Genomic DNA, 19,097 nt, shown 5'->3' on the forward strand with positions numbered 1-19,097 from the left:
CGATGAAAAATTAAGACTAATTAGGTGGATCCTTTTATTATAATAATTCACCAATAAAATCAAAGACAAAGTGGGAGCTGAGAATATAGCAGCACATCACCTTTCTCGATTGGAGCATGAGAAAGTATCTACTAGTTTTGATAAAAAAAAAAAATATAATGATGTTTTTCTAGATGAATCCATTTTTTTTTTCAAGGAATACGATGACAATCCTTGGTTCACCCATTTTTATAATTATTTCGTTGGTGAAGATATCTCTAAAGGTTGGACACACCAATAAATAAAAGGGAAAATGACTTAAAATGGTAAGTAAGTGTTGAAATTGTTCAAAAACACCATTAAAATTTGATGTGTTCAAAAAACACAATTTAACTAATGACTCTATATAAAAAAAACACCAACAAAGTAAAAGATTTGTTCAAATCTTACCCATAGGTAACATGTAGGTTACATAAAGGATTTTACCAAAATACATTATAAAGAGAAACAAAATGAACCGATTATTTTTCAGTCTCTCTTCCGAAAACTAAATGTTGATTTTTTCACATTCTCTCATCCCTTCTAAATTCTAATGAAGATTGTGGTTTATAATTGTTTTTCAGAGATCTTCTCCCATGGTGGGTCAACTATACTCGCAAAACTCGTACGGTATTTACCAAATCACACAATTTGAAGAAAGATACGGTGTTAGTATTTGTCGTGAAGAGGTATAGATGTAGGATAAATGCAAAAATGTAATGGTTTTAGTTAATGGGTGAGTTGGATTATGCCTATCAATGCAAAAATGTAATGCTTTTAGTTAATGGGTGAGTTGGATTATGGCCCAGGGTAACAAAATAGTAGGGGCATCAATTCGATCCAATACGTTTTATATATATATATATATATATATATATATATATATATATATATATATATATATATATATATATATATATATATATATATATATATATATATATATATATATATATATACCAAATAAGAGTAGTTTTAAAAATATTTACCAAATAGGTATAGTTTTAAATTTTTTAGTTTTTCTTAAAATTTTAGTTTTTTAATCATTTTGCTGTTTTTTTAGCATACTTTTTTTACTGTCTTTTTTACATTTTACTATAAAAATTGTGTTTTTTTTGTTTATATACATCAAAGAAGAGAAAAAAGAGAAAAAAAAATGGTTTGTACACTACTCCGACGGATTAGAACACAAAAAAACGAGAATGTTTTTTTTCTTATGTTTTATTATTATAGTATCTATATGAGACAAAAAATCATTTTTTTTTTGTTTTGTATTATTCATTGAAGAAAAAAATAAGAATTTTTTTCTTGTTGCATATAAACTCTAGATATACAAAAAAAAAGAATAATTTTATTATTTGATGTATATTAACAAAAAAACCACTTTTTATAGCAAAAAAACAAAAGAATAAAAAAAAGTATGCTAAAAAAACAGCAAAATAATTAAAAAACTGAAATTTAAAAAAAAAAATAAATTAAAACTACACCTATTTGGTAAATATTTTAAAACTACACCATAAACATTTTTTTTTCAAAAACACCGTCTTGTTAAAAAAACTCTTGAGACGCATTTGAGTAATCACGAGTGAGACAGACGAAACAAAAAGCATGGGCACCAACGTTTTGAGAATCCAATCGTCGATTACCGAGATCGAGGATATTGAAGAGAACGATGTTTCTAATTGATTACGTCTGATTGTCTGAAGTACCGGGTAAATTCATCAATGTCAATCTCTCATTATAATTTATCTCCTTCTCTCTAACTCTTTTAAACCTACTTGCTACTAAATATTGCCGATTTCTTTACTTCTCATACTATTTTGGGGTTTTTCTACTATAAACTTCCTGGTATTGCGATTTCTGAAGCATAGAGTGATAGGGTCATCGAAAATCTGAAGAATTTTAGTGTTTTCGAGTTCCAGATTGGTTTTGGGTGAGTACCTAGTTCTGACTTTGCATTCTTTACTCCATCTTTTTTGATCTTATCCATTTCTTAGCTTCATAATTTTTTTTAATTCAATTTTCTTTTCTCATTTTCTCTACTTTCATTCTAATTTTTTACTTTGGACTTCTGATTGTTATTCTCATGTTGAGTTTGTTTTTTATATGATTTCTGAATAACAGGTAACTGGCAACCCAAAATAGAATAAGTTGATGTTTTCAAATTTCTAAATAATGAATAACAAACTACTAGTCGCTGAATTCAAGTTGTATTTCTTTTCTGTTTTTTTATATGATTTCTAATATCTGTTTTTTGTTTTTTTTTCTCATTCCAATTTCTAATTTTTGTTCAATGTTTTTGTGTTTTTGTTTCATGAGTTGAACTCTTCGATGTCTTTTCTGTTGTTTTAGGTTTTATTCGGAGTTTTTAGAGCCAGCAGAGCGGAAGGTATAATTTTTTTCATTGTTGCTATTAGATAGAAGTTTTTTTTAAATGAATTTATATTTCTAATTCTATGATTTATTTTCCAGATCTTTTGACATCTTAATGTGGAAACCAAAACATACATTTTGTCCGGGATGTATTTTTTCTTTGCTTAGCTATTAAAAGTTTATAATTTGTTGATTTTTAAATATGTTTCCTCAAAAACAACGATTAGATTTTTAAAAATGGAAACAAAAATAAAAGAACAAGAAGAAACTAATTGTTTATGAGGGTATTTAAATAAATTTCTTGTTAGAAATAGACATGTTTGTGAAGATGCAGACTATTTGCACCTGGACAGAAAGACTTTATGAAGTTTCACTGTTCCTTGGGATTGGCTTTGGGTTTTTTTTTTGCGCAACTTAGTTGGAATACGAAGAAGGTCTCCTTCCTTTCCAAATTTGAGTTGATGATGAATTAAAAAAAAATCTTTAAATGTTGAGTTCAATTTGAAAAATGGTGAAAAATATGACATTTATGGAATTGGTTTATATGTTGGGTTACAAACTTTGCATAAAATGTTATCGGATGAAGCATATAAAGGTGAAAGTCATTGAACATCTATTTAAATAAGAGAGTATGCAAGAATGAATATTCTCCCTAATGTGATGGTTGAATATAGGATGTTGTTGACAGTGTCGATTATGTTGCTTTTATGGAATGAAGTTTTTCAAAATTGAAGTTTTTGAAACCATATCTTCAAAATACCATAACTCAAAAAAGATTGAATGTACTTGCAATTTTAAGTATCGAAAACAAATTTTTACAAAATATTGATTATTGTAAAATAAGAGATGTTTTCATTCAAAAATTGCACAAAGACATCATTTTACTTGATTTTGACATGTTTTTGTTTGTATTACTTGTGTAATTATAAGGTTTAGTGCATTTTTGATTTTATAGACTTTAATTTTTATATATGTTTTCTCTATGCTTAGGTACATATATACGGCATAATTTTTTTTATCTCGCCCCCACATAGTAATAGTAAAACAAAGGAGTGGAAGGTGTGACAAATGTTGAAGGTTCACAAGAATCATTGTTTAGAGATCCGAAGTTTTGTGGGATTCCATTTAACTGAACGAAGTCAAGCTACGAAGGATTTTCATAGAAAGAATGTTGTTCTAGACTATGGATTTAATGCTACTTTTGTTCTGTGACGGGAGGGATGAAGTACAAAATCGTGATCGGGAGTGCATGAAGAACTCGTGAACGTCTCTAGGGTTCGATCTTCATGGGTCAATACCGGTAACTTTATCATCAGGGACGTTGACAACCTGGAGAATCGAAATCCTATATGGTAGAGTTTTGATTTTCCGACAAACACGTTTCTTCCCGGAATGAAGTTCGGAAAGGATCTAGTCTCCAAATTCGATCTACATATTTGGGTTTGTTCTCGATCAAAAATAAATGTATTACCACTATGTATGAACTTATCAACACTTCAGTACTCACTAATTTAATTATAAAACCCATCGGAGGTTTAAAACGACTGCTATGGATCGAAAGAACAAAAAAATGCTTTCTATATTTAACTCCACAGACTGATAACTATGATCGTTTCAATCTCTGTGGTCCATGTGGGAGTTGCAATATCAACAACTCGGCGACTTGTGGGTGCCTGGAAGGATTCGAGTAGGAGCAGTGGGTGGTGGCGGACTGGAGTCAAGGGTTATCGCCGGTCAACCCTTTTGGAGTGTTGGGCGGAGGAAGGGTTTAGCAGGGGTAATGCATGCAGATTGAAAAATAAATCACAGTGGTTTCAAGATGTGTGATGTTTGTGAAGAAGACGAAGGCTTTGATGGCTTCTTGTGTTTTTGGTATGGCGTTTCTTGTGCTCATCCATGGTGGTTGAGAGGCGGCATCAATGCCAAGAAACCCACTTGTGCAAACTTTACAATCAATTGTGGTTTATAGGAAAAAGCTTTAATCATAGGTGTTGTTTTATTAATGGTTATAAGAGGTGGTGTCAAATGTGAAATTTGGTTTCATAATACTATTTCAGTCAAATAAGAAGAACAAATTACATGAATGGTCTTTTAAGGTTTTGTTTTTCTGTTTAAAATTTAAAGTAGTACTCATCAAACTTTTTTTTTCCTAAAATGATATCTACGGAGCAAACCTTGCATACAAATGATCCTTGTGACTAACTTTGTTAACAGATTCTGTTAAATATGTGTGAAAAGACGAAAATGCCATTTGTTTTTATTTATTATTATTTTTAATATTTTGTTAATTTAAAATTTAAAAAAAAAAAAAGTGGGCTCTCTCTCTCTCTCTCTATAGACGACATCCTCCCAGCACCACCACTGGAGTACCGTTTTCTGATGAAGCACCACCACCAGAACATTAACTTAGTTGTGTCCGCCTCCATTAACCTTACTCTATCAAAGGTTCAAACCAACACCGGAAAGATCTCCATCACCGCCACCTGTTCTAGCCGGAAATTTGACACTCAGTAACCTAAATTCAGAACACTTTGAAAAGAGGGAAGATTAATTTTGGATGAAAATACTTAGGCTCAGATCTGCAATTGGGGAATGTAGACAAAGAAGATGGTGGATCCGTCATGGCTGCAAACACATATTGTTGCAAAGTGAGAGAATATCAATTTCATCTTCACTATGCCATCCGTGATGTTGCCATGCCAAGATACAGATCCGATCATCCATGTCGTTTCGCTTTTTTCTCAGAATACACCGATCATCAGAGTCATCTCTAACCAGATTTCCATTAAATTACCGCTAGTGCCAAGAACAGTAACACAATCACCACCACCACCACCACTGCTATAATTGGATAGATCTTTTAGAGGATAATTTTGTTGTAATAGGAAGAAATGAAAATAAGATGCTACAATAAACAAACCAACGAAGGCTCAAATCTGCTGTAACTTAAGGAATTTAATGGTCAAAATCCGCCATGGCTGCAATCACTGTTGCAGGTGACGTTTGGAAAAGAAATTTCAAGAAACAAGCACATGTCATTTGGATTGCCCAACCAAGATACGAATTAGATCAACAAATTCCGATTTTGGTCGGATGAAATCCCATCGTCGCAGCCTTCGAGAATTGACTAACAATATTTACTCTTGTCCTTTTGATTGCTCTTCTAAGGTTAAATGCAAGAATAAACAGCATACATCCGCTAGGAATAAACTCTCCACACCTATCGATGACGCTTGAGATACTAGTCCAGAAATAGGATCCGATCTGGGTTTTAATTCCTTTTGGGTCAGATCGATGAATCAAAAAATGGGAGGGATAATGGAAGGGACTTGCAGGTGTGCGTATGTGTGTGTTTTTTGAGAGAGAGGGCCCCACTTTTTTTTAATTTCAAATTAACAAAATATTAAAAATAAATAAATAAATAAATAAAAACAAAGGGGATTTTCGTTTTTTCACACACACTTAACAAAATCTGTTAACAAAGTAAGTCATAAGGATCATTTGTGTGCAAGGTTTGCTCCGTAGGTACCATTTGAGGAAAAAAAAATTACATAAGGACTACTTTAGAGAAAAAAAAAAAACAAAACCTTAAGGACCATTCGTGTAATTTGTTCTAAGAAAAAGATTCAGTTACCAAAAGGAGAGTTTGAACAAAGTATTGGTGGTTTTGTTTTTGTATAAAAGGTTTAGTTTGATGGTGTTTTTTAAAATGTTTATTATTTTTCCTAAATAAAAATGTTTTTAGCAGACGTGCGCCTCGGGTTTAGGAGGATACTTATTTTTCGAATTTGTGGTGACCAAACTGCTAGGCTATGTGTCAACGCAAATTAAGCAAAAATTCTTATGCTTTATTGACGTAGGACTAAATGAATGACATAAAATACTACTGTGTCCAAGGATGTCTCAAATACAACTTAGATCTATGGTCTTTGTCCTTTTTTTTCAAAATTTTAGTATATTTTTAGTGATTTTTATGAAATAAGTTCAAAATAAATGACATTTGGTAATTGATTGGTAATTTAAGATATATATTGCATTTTATTTTTGAATTTTAGTAAAATATTTTTACAGGCAAAATATTTTATTTTGATGTGGAACACATAGATACTAGATAATAGAGTAAATTATACGAATGATCCTTATGGCTTGGGGTAATTTGCGTAGTTGGTCCTTGGAGATCCATACTATTTGTTTTTGTTACGCGCTCGGTCTTTACTGTTTATTTTTGTTACGCGCTTGGTTCATGTCTTACCTAAAAAGACTATTGTTTAAATAGAGAAAAATGGTGGGGTAGGTAACGTAAGGTGAGGGGGTGGGGTTGGGGTGTGTTTATTAAAATAAGTTAAAAAGTCAATGGCAAAATAGTCTTTTTAGGTAAGACAGAGACCAAACGTGTAACAAAAACAAACAGTAAGGGCCTTCCAAGTTAAAAAATAAATTAAAGACCAAACGCCCAAATTACCCTAAACCATAAAGACCATTCTTGTAATTTACTCTAGATAATATGATAGAAGATTTTATGGACAAGTGGAAGAAAGACAATGAGGTCAAAAGAGACGCAACTTGAAACTAGCATAACTTTTGATTAGAAAAGAATTTGGAGACGTGCGATGTATCGACAGAAAGGTATCGACGGGTCAGAGCTCCTTATAGTTCGACAAAGTCGACCCTTAAATTCCACCGTTAGGCCCCACATCCCAATTTTTGAATAATTTTCATATTTTATTTTATTCAATTTTAATGACAGAATATTCGTTTTCTTTATTTTCTAAAAATATCTATCTTTTTTAGAAGGTTATTTAGTATAAGTTATTGTTGATTTTAGTTTTCCAAATTTGACTGTACTTGTAAGGGTAACATAGTTTAGGTTTATTCACATTTAGTCATTTAAGTTATTTTTTGTCCACATATAACCATTAAACTGGTTTGGACTGTTCACATTACATCCTTATAACCGGTTAGTGTAGCTTTTAGCCGGTTATAAGGATGTAATGTGAACAGTCCAAAACAATTTCAATGATAATATATAGACAAAAAATAGAAGGGACCAAATATAAACAAAACCTAAACTATGTTACCCTTATAAGCCATTAATCCTTTCTACAAAGTTTATTCAAATCACTAGAAAAATTGTTTGATCTTTTTAGAACCGATCTCATTGTTTGATGAGCCTTGATAAAAACTCAAACAACAAATCTAATCACAACATCAACAGATCTTTTATTAATAAGATCCAGTTGGTTTTCAGGAAACTTACAAATCAAAACCTCACTACATAACACTCACCCTCAAACAAAATAGACAACAAGAACAGATTACAAAGTTTACCAACTAAACATTTAATCAGATCAAAGAACACTAGATTTAACCAAAACCCTAATCTGAAGAAGACGAAGATGAGAGAATGTAGAGACTCGATTAAGTGCATGCTCACAGATTAAGAACCTAATCTACTACACTAACCACATATATATATATATATATATATATATATATATATATATATATATATATACATCCGGTTCAACCCATTAAACCAAACCCATAATATAAAGATCTGTGTATTCTTCCAAGTTCTTTTAAATGAGCTCCAGTACCTGCACTATTAAGATAATACACAATACACCCAAAACTAAAAACACCTTTAAACCTTACAGTTATGACCCAAGTAAAGCAACCCTTTCTCAATGTTAATCTTGCTCATAAACATATACTTTTAACACCCCCTCTCAAGATAAACATTGAGAATGAATTACTCAACCTTAAATGGATCATATAACCCCAATTCAGAACATAAAAATCATGTTGTTTTGAAGACAAAGCTTTAGTAAAAATATCAGCCCTTTGAAGTTCTGATCTTATTTTAACAATTTTTAAAATTCCTTTTGATACTCTATCTCGAACAAAATGAACATCAACTTCAAAATGTTTAGTTTTGTCATGAAACACAGGATTAAGAGCTAGTTTAATAGGAGAATCATTATCACAAAAAACATTTACTGGAAACAAATTTTTAACTCCCAAATCATAATAAAGTTTTATAATCCACATAATTTCACAAGTAACTGAAGCCAAAGCCCTATATTCAGATTCTGTAGAGGACCTAGAAACAGTATCTTGTTTTTTACTTTTCCAAGAAACTAATGAATCTCCAAAGTACACACAATAACCAGTAACAGATCTCCTGGATGTAATACATTTAGCCCAATCAACATCCACATATGCACACAAACCATGCTTTTGATTTTTTAAAAAACTAATACCTCTACCCGGATTTTGTTTTAGATATCTTAACACACGCATAACAATATCAAAATGAGATTTTCTTGGAGAATGCATAAATTGACTGAGAGTTTGAACAGTAAAGGAAATATCAGGTCTAGTTCTAGTTAAATAAATCAGTTTGCCTATAAGTTTTTGATATTCGGTTATATTACTCAGTAAAACATCCTTTTCATCAATTCCTTTTCCAGATATATTAAAATTCAAATCTAAAGGAGTTTTAACTAGTTTACAAGCTAATTTCCCAAATTCATGAATTAATTCCAAACAATATTTACGTTGAGATAGACAAATTCCATCATCTTTATCAAACATCTCAATTCCTAAAAAGAACTTTAACTTCCCTAAGTCTTTAATCAAATATTTAGACTTTAGGAAATCTTTCACTTTAGTAATTTCAAGCTCACAATTTCCAGTTGTAACAATATCATCAACATATACAAGTAAAATAACAATAGTACCACCTGTATTTCTAACAAATAATGAGTAATCATTTATGCTTTGAACAAAACCAAATTCAAACAAAGAAGAACACATCTTTTCATTCCATTTCCTAGGCGCCTGCTTCAAACCATATAATGATTTTAACAATTTACAAACACGAGTATCACCAGGAGTGTGATACCCTTGAGGAAGAGTCATATAAACATCCTCATCAAAATTTCCATAAAGAAAACCATTATTAACATCAAGTTGATACAATTTCCAGGAATAATTGACAGCTAAAGAAACAACAACCCTAACAGTAACCATTTTAGCTACAGGAGAAAAAGTCTCCTCGTAATCTATACCTTCTTTTTTACTATATCCTTTAGCTACAAGTCTAGCTTTATACCTTTCTACTTCACCATTAGATTTGTATTTAATTTTATACACCCACTTGCACCCAATGGGTTTACGATTAGAGGGTAAATTTGTAATTTCCCATGTTTTATTTCGATATAAAGCTTCCATTTCCTCATTCATTGCATTTATCCAATTCGAATCAGTAGAAGCTTCAAAAAAATTCTTAGGTTCAACTGTTTTATTCAAGTTTGAAACAAAACAAAAATTTTCAGGACTTAATCTTGCATAGTTTATAGTTTTTTCAATACCATATTTATATTTTCCCTCAACAACATAATCACTAAATCTAAGTGGCATCCTGGACTCTCTATTAGACCTTCTAACAGAACTACTACCAGATAGTTCAGTACTTTCAAAAACATTTCCCTCAGAAATACCAGAAACACCTAGACCAACCTCCTGAGACTGAGATGCTTGTGCCATGCCATCCTGGCTACTATCACTAGCAACCTCAGGAGAAAAAGTTGCACTAGCACCATCAGTCTGGTGGCTAATCTCAAGAGTTTCAGACACAGGAACTTCATCCATATAGGATGATTGAAGAATTTCATCATAGGGACTAGAAGGCATCGGGTCATTAACAACATAATCATTAAAAAATGAAAACAAATTTTCATTAATTAAATCCTTCTTCATTTTATATGGAAACACATCCTCATAAAACACTACATCCCTGGAAAAGAAAATAGAAGAATTATCAATATTATACAACTTATAGCCTTTCTTTTCATTAGAATAACCAATAAAAATACATTTTTTCAGATCTTTCAACAAACTTATCTGAAATATTTTGCTTAACAGAAAAACATAAACATCCAAATACCCTCAAATTCTCAAATTTAGGTAAACACTTGTAAATCATTTCAAAATGAGACTTCCTTTTTAAGACTGAAGTAGGAATCCTATTTATTAAAAAACATAGCAGTCAAAATTGACTCACCCCAAAAATTAAGAGGTAATCCAGATTGGAATAAAAGAGACCTGGCTACATTTAAGAGATGTCTATGCTTCCTCTCCACAACACCATTCTGTTGTGGAGTATAAGTACAAGTAGTTTGATGTGAAATACCATTTTTATCAAAGAAATCTTTAAACTGAGAATTAACAAACTCAGTGCAATTATCAGACCTAACAACCTTAAGACTTGAATTAAAATGATTTTTCAAAAAATTATAAAACACAGAAAACCAATAAAAAAACTTCAGTTTTAGATTTTAACAAATATACCTAGGGATGAGCAAAAGGACCGAACCGGTCGGAACCGGGAACCGGCTTCGGCCAAAATCAAGAACCGAACCGGCCCGGCGGTTCTACCGGTTCCCGGTTCTTGTCGTGTCTTCAAATGTTGGAACCGGTCCTTGAAAAATAGCATCATACGGTTCCGGTTTTTGCCGGTTCTACCGGTTCCGGTTATATCGGTTCCGGTTCCTACCGGTTCCCGGTTCCAAAAATCCACAAAAATAACGTCCCGGTCCCGGGCCGACCGGTTCCATCGGGTTCCGGTTCCGATGCCGGTTCTGGTTCCGGTACCGGTTCCGGCCGGTTCCCCGGTCCATATGCTCATCCCTAAATATACCCAAACACCTCTGGTGAAGTCATCCATAATAGTTAGAAAGTATTTGAAACCATCAGTGGTAGCAACTCTATAAGGGCCCCAAACATCTATATGTACTAAATCACCTAAAGAAATACTCTTATGTTCACTCAAATGAAAAGAATTCCTAGACTGCTTAGCTTTGTGACAAACGTCACAAGGAGGAAGAGACTCAGTTCCAAAAGACAAAACATGTTTAAGAGAATTTAAAGACTGAATAGCAGGATGACCCAACCTATTATGCCAAGTTACTTTGGAAACATAACAATCAATCCTACTCAGAGAAGTCATATTACCTGAAGAGTAAGAGTCCTCAAGATAACATAACCTTCCTGATTTACTACCAGTCCCCACAGTCACCTTGGACTGTGAATCCTGAACAACATATTTAAATTCATCAAAAACAAGCTGACACTTATTATCCTTACAAAGTTTGTGAACAGAAAGTAAGTTTACATTGAATTCAGGAACAACAAAAACATCAGACAAAACAACCGAATTAGACAATCTCATATTTCCAATTTTATTAATCCTAGCAGATGACCCATTAGGATGATCCACTCTAAGATCAAGTTTTGAAACATCAACAATGTTATTAAGCTTAAAATCATTTTTGGTCATATGATGATTTGCCCCAGAATAAACAATCCATTTATTATTAGTAGACACAGAAGAGCTACAACAAATACCTGCCATATTTGCAAACACTTCACTTGTTGAAGACTTCTCATTAATAAGACTGAGAAACTTGTTATATTGCTTACTTGTGAGAAAAAACTTTTCAGATGAATTATTAGTCTTAACATCCAAATAAGAAGAAATTGAATTATTAGAAGAAAGTGTCTTATTGGGATTTTGAGATTCATTTTTGAACTTAAAATCTTTAGGAAAACCAATGAGCTTATAACATCTTTCGATAGTATGTCCCTTAAGACCATAATTTTTACACTGAAGATTAGAATTCCCACGAAACTTATTCCGTTTTTGATCATTAAATTTACCAACAAAAGCAGTAGCTTGAGACTTAGTGGAAGTTTGTGAAACAGAACCTCCCTTCTGATGTGATTCTTCACGAGAAACAATAGAGAAAGCAGTTTTCACATTAGGGAGAAGTTCTGTTAACAAAATGTGACTTTTAACCTGACTGGATGTATCATCTAACCCAGACAAAAATTGCATAAGTTTCAATAATTTTGAATGGTTAACAAAATCAGTTGAGGCTTCACATGTACATTCAGACAGGTTAATTAATCCTTCAAACTCTTTCCACAAAGCATCAAGCTTACTATAATACTCAGAGATAGACAAACCATTTTGAGTAAGTGAATTTATTTTTTGGTGTACATTGAAAATAACAGAACCATCAGCCTTAGAGTAAGTTTCACTCAACTCAGACCAGATATCAGAAGCATTATCACTACAGGCATGATTAGCATACAAAGATTCAGAAATAGAACCAAGAATCCAAGAACATACAACAACATTAACACGTTCCCATTTATGAATTTTAGTTTCATCCTCACTAGGTTTAGGAAAATTTTTATCAACAAAACCTAACTTATTCCTTCCTTTCAAGGCCCTAGTCATAGAAATTTTCCATATTCTGTAATTCTCAATTCCAGTCAATTTAAAACTAATAACAGAAACAACACCATTATCAGAAGGATGTAAAAATAATGGATCATCAAAATCATATCGTTCTGGACTTTTAGATCCAGATCCAGACGGAGTTTCCCCAACCATGACTGATACAGTTTACAGAAAATCAAAATTGTGTTCTCTTGAATATGACTATACTAAACCAGATTCTAACCTCTTTCAAGAAGCAGACAAGCTAGTATAATCACAAGACCACAACCTCAATAACAAGAACTATAAGAGTCACAACACAACAAGATGAAAAAACAATAACACAGAAGCACCCAAGAAAATAACCTGAACAAACAAAGAACAAGCGTGCGAATACTTAAAGAACTCCACCAAAAACGCTCTGCAAGCTGCAACGTAGTTTACCATTAGATCTACACAAATAGAATCTAACACTGAAGAAGACAGGGATTCAAATGCCAGAAACCACCAAACACCTCAGATTGCACCATTTGCAATCTTAACGTTGACCGTCGCTTGACGTTGGCCGTCAGAAAACAAGAAGTTAACCCTAACGTTGCAGTCAAGCGATCGTTTACTCTTAAGATTGACAGTGTCTGAGTGAGTTTAAACCTTTGTTTTTAATGAACAACGTGAAATCCACCTTAAGCTAACGAGTTGAAGCAACCGATCGAACAGGGGACACAAAACTACCAAGAGAACTCAAGAACAAAAAACGATATCTGAAAACCCTAACTCAAAAAAGAGAAATCAACGAACGACGCAGGAATAACCCCGCTCTGATACCATGATAAAAACTCAAACAACAAATCTAATCACAACATCAACATATCTTTTATTAATAAGATCCAATTGGTTTTCAAGAAACTTACAAATCAAAACCTCACTACATAACACTCACCCTCAAACAAAATAGATAACAAGAACAGATTACAAAGTTTACCAACTAAACATTTAATCAGATCAAAGAACACTAGATTTAACCAAAACCCTAATCTGAAGAAGGCGAAGATGAGAGAATGAAGAGACTCGATTAAGTGTATGCTCACAGATTAAGAACCTAATCTATTACACTAACCACATATATATACATCCGGTTCAACCCATTAAACCAAACCCGTAATATAAAGATCTGCGTATTCTTCCAAGTTCTTTTAAATGAGCTCCAGTACCTGCACTATTAAGATAATACACAATACACCCAAAACTAAAAACACCTTTAAACCTTACAGTTATGACCCAAGTAAAGCAACCCTTTCTCAATGTTAATCTTTCTCATAAACATATACTTTTAACAAGCCTGCATAGTATTAGGTAGTTGGTCATATAAAGGCGGAATAAGCCAATGGTTCTTAGTTGGAACTAGGATCAGCAATCAGTCCAAATCGGAACGAACCCGATTTGGAATCGGAACTGGTTTAGACTAATAATGAGGACTGATAACTGGACCTATTAGTATATTAGTTTCGGTGTCGGTGCCAATTTTTGGTTCAATACTAGGTTGAAATTGGTACACGTTCTTAAGCAATTTGTACAACTAGTTAATGATTTGAGCCTAAATGATTAGAATAATACCAAATCAACAAAAAAAAAACTTAACCCAATATATAAAGAAATAAGGTGATTATATAGTCTAAAATGAAGTACAGATAGTAATCTCAATACTGAAATAACATAAATTTAGCTTTGATACCTTATGTTTCGAGACCCGTAAATCAATCAACGTGTAACCAATTAAGGTGCTTATATAGTCTGAAATGAAGTACACAAAGCTAAACTAGGTGTTAAAAAAAATTATGACATTACAACTTCAAACAAAGGAGTTATGAAAGTTTAATTAAGATAAAAGATTGAGTAGGTTCGAGCTCAAACTGAAACACCTCTCATACGGTCTAGTCCAAATACGGTTCAATGGCAGCATAAAAAACGAACAAAACTGTCATGTTATAAGGATGTAATGTCAACTGCCCAAACCAATTCATAATGATTTAATATGAATAATCTAAAGAATTCAATGGTAATATGTGGACAAAAAACTTAAAGGACTAAATGTGAACAAAACTAAAACTATGTTACCTACAGTCAAAAGAGTGTAATGTGAACAGTCCAAACAAGTTCAATGATAATATGTAAGTAAAAAATAACTTAAAAAATTAAACGTCGTCAAAATCTAAACTATGTTACCCTTACAAGTCATTATCCCTTTCAAAAATAAAAATAGAGTAAATTACATGAATGGTCCATATGGTTTGGGGTAATTTGCGCGCTTGGTCCCTAACTAATTTTTTTAACTCGGGAGGTCCCTACTATTTGTTTTTGTTACGCGCTTGGTCCATACTATCTGTTTTTGTTACGCGTTTGGTCCTTATATTACCTAAAAAGACTATTATTTAAATAGAGAAAAATGATAGGGTAGGTAAGGTAAGATGAGAGGGTGAGGTTGGGGGTGTGTTTATTTAAATAAACTAAAAAAAATCAAAGGAATATAGTTTTTTTAGGTAAGACAAGGACCAAACACATAAAAACAAATATTAGGGACCTCCCGAGTTAAAAACGACCAAACATGCAAATTGCCCAAAACCATAGGGATCATTCATGTAAATTACTCATAAAAATATTTTGAGTTTCTTTTGGCTTTCATTAGGTGTCATATTTTCTACTATAAATAGGTTAAAATAATTGGGATATTTTAAATGATCAAATGATTTCTAAACAATTTTTTTTTTCATTTGTTAAAAATATTGATGGTGAATTTTAATTCTCTCTATTAATTCTTTTTAAAGAGTTTCTATAAAAATATTGAAGTACATTCGTTACTCTTTTGTAGATATAACAGGAGGATGTTTTGGTAATCATATGTCTCCTTGTTCTTGAAATATTACGAGATTGTCGATAAACAGGGTCGTATAAGAGGGTGGAGTAGAATGGGCAATGACCCAGAGTCTCCAAATTTCTAGGGCCCATTTTTTATGTATTTATTTATATTTTATAAGAAAAAAGTGTTTGTTATTAAGTTGTCACAAGCAAGGAGAAAAAGAAAAAAGAAGATTGGAGCCAAGATTGGTGTAAAAGACGAAGAAATTCCAACAAATTCTTCAGGTCTATAAGCAATTAATCATTTCTTTACAGAAAAATTGCAGTTAAAGGCCTCATTTTTTTATTTTGTCCGGGACCTCAAATCTGCTTGAATCGGTCCTGCCAATGAGATTCTATATTACATTTGTATGAACTTTTAAAAAAAAGTAATCGTCTAAATTTGGCATTTCTTCTAAACGCAATACGAGTGTGAAATATAATCTACTCTAATAAATGAAGGTTTTTTTTTGCCACTTGTCACTCTTACATTAATTTGGACACATGTCATTTTTTAGTATTTTTGAATAAATGTTTTTTTTTCCACTTGTTATTTTCTCATTTTATATCCTTTCTTAATTAACAATCAAATTTACACATCAATTAATAATTGTCTTAGTTAAAAATAGTCAACAAACTACAATATTACTACTTATATATTGTATTTAATATGTTTCCTTTTAAATTCAAATTTTAAATTTTGAATTTCAAATCAAAAATTTCAAAATTAAATAAATCTTTGTTTAAATCTTTATATATAAAAATTTTTGTTTTACCAAACCCGTATAACATACGGGTCTCACAACTAGTATGGAATAAAAATAACTTTTAGTTATTCCAAAATAATTGGGATGCCATGAGGCCTAGTTATTTGCGGGTCTTTAAAACCTACGGGTCTTTATTTCTAATCCTTATTCTATTTGTTAGTCCAAAATTTAATCAAGAATTATTTGATCTCGGAAAATTGTTTATCTTAGGATTAGTCTTTCTTAGTTAATTTTTTTTGGCTCGTTTACTTCAGTAGTACTAATTTTGAGGACTTAAGGTATACCTTGAAGTTTTGATTATGTGCATTGATTGTCGGTCGTTATTTTTAGTTGTTTAATTAAATTAGATCAAGACATTCATGACTTTCTATTGAGTTGTGTCAGAGAAATTTACGAGTTATTTGAGGCTCGGTCGTTATTTTTAGTTGTTTAATTAAATTAGATCAAGACATTCATGGCTTTCTATTGAGTTGTGTCAGAGAAATTTACGAGTTATTTGAGGCAAAAGCCGCAAAACAATGTTTAAGTGTGAGAATCTTTGATATTGTCCAAAGCAAGCATACTTATTTGGAATTTCATGATAGGCTCAAGTGTTCATCAAACTAAGTAAAGGCTTAGCGTCTCCAATTCTAAATTACCCTCAATTTTAAATCATATTCAGTAATTCTAGTACAGAAAGTGTCAAGTCTCGATCATTACATTTGTACCCACCTCTGATCGAAGCGACGATTCAATTTCCAAAAAAAAAAGTCTTCTAAACTGTTATAGTCTTCTAATTTTCTTCCTTCTCGACTTCTCCTATTATCCTCCAATCTTAATCTAGTCTAAACGTAGAAACGTAATTTAGGGGTGTCAAGAGGAAAAGACATCAACTGATGATGAACTGAAACGCAGAAATGGTATGTGATTCTTCATTTGAGTTTTCATGTTTTCCAATTTCCATTATCTAATCACTTATTTAATTTTCAAAAAATTTCAGTCGACGTCTTTTTGGAAGTGAAAGATTAAGGAATTGACATTTACTTGAATTCAATCAATACCTAATTGGAAATTTGAGATTTTATTTCGTTGAGTCTTTTTGATGTAGTCGGAAATGGTTGTTTCATATTAATCTTGATCTCCAAGGTTACTTTTGGATAACTTTTGTTGTATCTATCATTATTATATGATTGTTAAAATTAAGCAAGTGTTTTGTGGTCTATGCTAAAATCAATGGATAATAATGAGTCGATATCTCCTAAAGAATTGAGAAATGTCGTGAAACTTAAATTAAATTAAAAAATAATGGAATTTTTGAGTGATTCATTGGTTAGAATATTGTCATATCTATTTATCTACACTTATGTGGACTGTGATTGTGGATTTGTGGTAGAAATAGTTGAAATTGAGATAACTGAACTCTACTCTATACATATATGAATATAGATATAAATAGTATTTCAGAAAGAGAAAAAGATGATGAATTTAGATCTTTGTAATCTATATTAGATCTCTACAAATAATATTTCAATGACTTACAACTTTTTCATGTTTAACATACAAGGGCGGCTCAAGTGTTTGGAATAAATTTCAGTTTTCAATTTTGATTTTTCCGTTTGACTTACTGTGTAGCAGGAAGTATTTCTTTTAATCCGTAATCCTAAATATATTCACAAAAAACATAAACATAATAAAAAAAAATTAACTCCGCCATTTCTAAACATTTTAGTTTATTATTGTCGGTCCCAAGTCCGGATAAAGAAAGAGGTTTATAACATTAAGTATAGTAAAGGCCAAATAACCCCAAACTTTTGGTTCGCTTAAAACCTCTAAACTTGTTGAGCTGCTCTGTGGAATTTTCCTACAATAATGGTATATTTTCATACCAAATCAAATGTAAAGGGTACTTAACATGTTTATATATATGCTTTGTGGAACATATAACGACACATCCAAGCTTATATGAGCGGAAACCAAAGGAAAACGATATGACCCGAAGCTGATTTAGAGAATCCAAAGGAAATGTATAACAAAGCATATGATTCTCAAGGTTGTACATTTCATGCCAAATAAGATGTTGATTTCTTGGAAATATACGAATGTACATTTGACTCTCAAAGTTGTACAATTCATGCTAAGAAAAAAATAAGTTGCATGTTGATTTTATGGAAATGTACGACTTTACATTTGAATCTTAAGGTGGTACTTTTTGTGTTGAATTATTTGATGACATTTTCAAACCATATATTGCAACCCATGCTTTTCTAACCCTTTAATCTAGGCCTAGGTCAATTTCTTCATATTTTCTAAGTTTTTTGGCCGATTTCACAAGGGAGAACTTAAAAAACTACCATTAGCGAGGGAAATAACAATAGAATCAATGCTAATTGATGCTAAAAGGGGGAGATGACCTCCTAAAAGGAAGCGGAAAGATATTTTGAGACTAAATATGGAGGGGTTTGCTTTTCATAGGGACACGACCTTAAATAGGAGAGTGTGAAAACTAAATATCAAGATAGATAAGTAGCCTAGTCGCCTTGTATATTTTGTTGTTTTGTATGCTCCATTTTATGATCTTTATTTTTTATACTTGCTTCATGCGTGTGCATTTATTTCTTGATTTATACTTGTATATGTTTACTATTGCCATTGACTTATGCTTATGTTTGTTTTATATGCATGTTCTTGGATTCATATGCTTTGCACTACATTTTGCTATTTTGTGTCTTATTGTTCACTTTGATAGACTCTTCCCTTGCTTTCTTGTTTGTTTGCCT

The sequence above is a fragment of the Lactuca serriola genome, chromosome 4 (assembly GCF_051521515.1).
Source record: "Lactuca serriola cultivar US96UC23 chromosome 4, Lser_US96UC23_V15, whole genome shotgun sequence".
Lineage (NCBI taxonomy): Eukaryota > Viridiplantae > Streptophyta > Magnoliopsida > Asterales > Asteraceae > Lactuca > Lactuca serriola.